This window comes from Rhipicephalus sanguineus, chromosome 2, assembly GCF_013339695.2.
Source record: "Rhipicephalus sanguineus isolate Rsan-2018 chromosome 2, BIME_Rsan_1.4, whole genome shotgun sequence".
NCBI lineage: Eukaryota > Metazoa > Arthropoda > Arachnida > Ixodida > Ixodidae > Rhipicephalus > Rhipicephalus sanguineus.
The window spans coordinates 160,529,890-160,534,763 of record NC_051177.1 but is presented as its reverse complement, the minus strand read 5'-3'; positions in this window follow the sequence as shown (position 1 = coordinate 160,534,763).

Below are 4,874 nucleotides of genomic sequence, written 5' to 3'. Positions count from 1 at the left end.
GGCAAAGCTAACATTCCCCATGGAGTCTAGTGTTTACAATAACATGTAGTAAGGAAATGAACGGCAGTATGGATACCATGATAACATCATTCATAATGCACCCAAGGTGCAACGCTGAAGGTGTGTGTTCGGTTCGTTACATTGTCAAGATGTCTTTTCGTGCACTTCTTTCTTCATTTTTCTTTTTATTTCTACATATCGATCAGGAATAATAAGGCGTTCGCGCAACTTTTTTATGCCGGTTACTTCAAAAAAGTCATCCATAAAAAATCGAGGTCCTATGATTGCGTTATATTTCTCAAACAGTGTCTTGTGGATACCCGACATCAGTAGTTCTGGGCGGTTTGCAGTGACTCGATTGTGTATGATAGATAAATAGACCAACCGTTTCCGACATCGCACGAAACCACGTGACGCCTTCCGATTGTAGCCGATCAACTGAATCCCCCTGTGACACGCGTAGAGAGGTTCGCCGTCCTACAAGCTCCCAGTAACGGTTCGCGGGCATCCGCGCAACGCCACAAAAGTCTTGGCGGGGTGCAATTTGAATGTTCTAATGAGTGGTCTACTGTCGCAGGACGCTCGCGTGGCGATGTCGTGCCACACTGACTTTACTTCTCTATTACATTAGAATAAACTGTTTTTACTTTTGTAAAATTTAGGTCTGCGAGAAAAGAGAAATCGTTTAAGTGGTATGATAGTGCGACAACAAGCAAGCAAAATAACAAAGCGGAATGCATAACTGAAAAAAAAATCACAGAGTCCCTTGTGCATTCACCTAAGACGACTAAGCCATCTTCTTTTTCGTCTCAGGCACTGATTGGGGAGCCTGCATGAACGGCCGGTCATGTAGGCTCCCTAGATGTATTTATCCTGTCCCGCCACCCTCCGATAGGTTTGTGCACCTAGCGTGGTTTAGGACAGCCTCCAGGATCGGTGGCACCTCGCCTGGTTTTGCACTGCTTCCGTGATCAGGCCACCTTTCACCAAGCTACGATGTCATGTGATGGCTGTGTAGGCTTCTGCCACAGGAGCGAATGAACGAGGCGGCTGAACCAGGATCGGCGCCAGCAGAGAACACAGCCACGGCTTCACGTACCACTGCGAAGCGCCGTCTTTATTTTAGTTTCTTGTGGTCGCGCGATCTCCGGTTTTGTTTGCCGACCAAAAGAGGGCGCTACAGCGGCATTATGTCGCGTTACGTCACATGATGTCACGCTATATTTGTGACGTCCTAATGGAATCACAATTTTTTTATGTATGCGGCATCATGATGACGTCATATGGTAACGTCATCACGCGATGATGATTTTGCGCACCACCTCTCCGCGACATTGCAGGACGCGAGACGTCGCCGACGACGTGGGACGCCGACGGTCAAATTTCGTGTGTAGTGAGGCATATGAGGCTTTTGCATTGATAAAGGGTAGAAACACGAGGATATAACAATACACTTTATATGAGAGAATATATATGGAAAAATATTATGAATGTTGCGAAACAGAGCACTGCGGTTTCCAACCAGAAAACTTGGAGGACGCTTGAGCGTCGCCGTCAAGAGTAAACGAACGATTGTGCGCGTAACTTTTGCGGTTTCAAAGTATCCTATACTTGGATACAGTTTGAGAACTCCGGAAAGTCCCCGCCCAGACGTTCGAAGCGCGGCAGCCGTTCGCCTTCGCGACTAAACAAATAGTCACGCTCATGCACACAGCAATGTTCTCCGAAGGCGGCGGAATGTCGGTGTACTCGCGCACGACGAGTTTAGGAAGCCGATCAAGAGCATCGTGCAATCGTTGTTCACACAGCGCCGAAAATTGAGCACGCGCGCAGTCGACGACGACATTATGACGTGATAGAAAATCCCACCCGAGGATGACTTCCTGCGAACAGGCATAAAAAAAACAATAAATTCCACAACGTACATGGTGCCTTGTATGAATACGCGGCAGTACAGACGCGAGAGGTGTAATGTGCTGTGCGCTTGCCGTGCGAAGCGACAGTCCAGAGAGCGGCGTGGTCACTTTGCGTAGTGAACGGCAGAGCTTGGGGGCTGTACCAGAAACGACTGCGCCGGTTTCTACAAGGGAAAATGAAGAACGCTATCGACTGATATGGCGACGACGTTAACAGGAGAGGTGCGAGGGCTTGGGCATTTCGAAGATGGCGCAGTTCTTGCCTCTCGAACTGCGGCGTTTAGGTTTTCTGGTTCGAGCGTCCGGGTCAGCTACGCGCTGGGGAGAGCGATCGCCGGCGAGGACATGGTCAGCGGCGCGACGGAACGTCAGGTAGGTCGGTGTAAGCATACTGTGGTGAAAGACGGGTAGCAGATGGGCGCATGGGCTGAATGCGGTATTGGAACGGCCGGGTAGCGTCGCTGTATGCTTGAAAGCGACGGCGACAATATCGAGCAACGTGTCCTGGAGTACCGCCTGCGTAGCAAATGGGACAATTGTCAGGAGGCCTCAAGAAATGGTGACTCTCTGCCCTCGGCCCAAGATGTAGAAATGGAGGCGCATTGGTGGGCATGTTGCTGCATGTGTGGATAAGGCTGCTGGGAAGGCCTACGCACCACCTGGGCATAAGTAAGAGCTGAGGCTACGGGCTGCATAGCCGGCACATACGCAAGAGACGCGGCCACGGACTGCTGATGGTGAGCGACAGGAATAGCTTGAGCAACCTCTTCGGCAATAACAGTGCGGAGCTGTGGCGGCAGACGAGAGGACGGCTCCTGTGTGAAGGGGACCAAGGAAAGTTGACGAGCAACTTCGCGCACGAATTCCTTGACCTCCTGAAGCGTCGCCGAGTGCTCGGGAACGGTACCAAGACTAGATATCGAGTCGGCTTGCGATGAGAATGGCCGAGTCAGGGCGCGGTGCTTCCTCAACTCATCATGGCTTTGGCATAAGGTGACGACTTCCGAAACGGTTGGAGAATTCCTGGCAAGGAGCATCTGAAATGTGCCGTCGTCGATCTCTTTGAGGATGTGCTGAATCTTGTCGGACTCGGGCATGGCGGCGTTGACACGGTTACAAAGATCGATGATGTCTTCAGTGTAAATCGTGGACGTTTCGGGTGTCTTCTGTGCTCGAGTGCGCAAGCGCTGTTCGTCGTGAAATTTCCTGACAGCGGGTCGGCCAAACACTCAGCAGAATACGTCTTGAATACTGACCATGCGGATATGTCGCTTTTTTGGTTGTGATACCACATATTGGCAACGCCAGTGAGATAAAATACGACATGAGTCAACTTCACGGCGTCATCCCGATTTTTGAGCGTGCTCAGCAGTTCGTAGTTTGTAAGCACGTCTTCTACGTCGGTCTCATCTGCACCGCTGAAAACCTTTCGATCGCTCAGCCGAAGAACTCCGGTGCCGCTGCCGCATTGGGCGGACGGGGCCGGTTGTTCTACGTTTGTTGTCATAATGGGCGAAAGTGTTTTGCTTCGCAGTTCAGTTGACGGGGACCTTCAGCGCTCTCCACTAATTGTGGAGAGGTTTATTGGCGATGCGTTCCTGTGGCGACTTTATGAACAAACACAGCGTGTCAGGGCAGTAGACCGTCCAGAAAAACGCCAAACGCCAGCAACCAGCAGCGCGAGGCGAGCAAAACCAAGCACGCCGACAAGCCGAGCGTTGGCGATGCTGCTGGCCAGCGACGATATATATATATATATATATATATATATATATATATATTGTACAGAAGCATTAGAACGCTGTAATGGGCCGTCCTCTTGAGCGCCTTCTAGTGGGTCGCCCTCTTTGCCTCTTCTCGGAGAGCACGCCCCTCGTGCTCTTGCTCGTGAGTCTGCGAGTGCGCTCTGTCGTTACTGTCGTCGCTGCGCATCGTCGCCGTCGATCCCGCCGTCAGTAAACGCCTTTACAAAGTGGTGGAGAGTGCTGTACCGTCCCCACAACTTCGGTCTCCATCTGATGCCCCTGGAGCTTCGATCCCGTACCGTGCCATCTACCATGCCGCAAGACGCCGCTCAGCAAACGCCGCCTCCTGCCCCGACCGCTTGTCCCGGTGTCCCCCGTATCCGCGACCCTCCTATCTTCACCGGCGCGGATGGCACCGACGTGGAAGACTGGCTCACGATTTACGAACGGGTGAGTGTCCCCAATAAATGGGACGAAGCAGGCAAGCTGAGCAACCTGGTTTTCTACCTCGCGGGTGTGGCAGGCATGTGGTACAACAACCATGCATCCGATTTCCCGACGTGGTCCGCTTTCAAGACCGCCATCGTCGACGTGTTTGGCCGCCCTGCCGTTCGTAAGCTGCAGGCCGAACAGCGTTTGCGAGAACGAGCTCAGCAGGCCGGCGAAACCTTTACCAGCTACATTGAAGACGTCCTCGATTTGTGTAAGAAAGCCGACGCCACCATGTCGGAATCTGACAAGATGAGGCACATTATGAAAGGCATCGACGACGATGCCTTCACGATGCTGCTCGCGAAAAACCCCAGCACAGTGGCCGAGGTCATCACGCTCTGCCAGAGCTACGAGGAGCTGCGCCGGCAGCGGTCGATGACCCGTCGCTCTCCATCCCTCGACGCCGAGCTCGCTGGCTTGTCGACCATATCCGACCACTCCGCCTTGCTCGCAGAGGTGAAGTCATTCGTGCGCGAGGAAATCGCGCGCCAGTTCTCTCTGCTGGACTTTGCTCAACCTCAGTACGTTCACCAGCCGTCAACCACTCTTCTCCCTCCCCTCCGTCGAGCGATTGAGCAGGAAATCGCGGAGGTCATGCCTGAGTACCACCAGCACCATCCCGCTCCTGCACCACTGAGTTACGCCCAAGTTGTCGCAAGGACGTCCCCAGTAATACCTACGGCAGCCCCACACAGTTACGCCGAAGCCGCCGCTAGACATC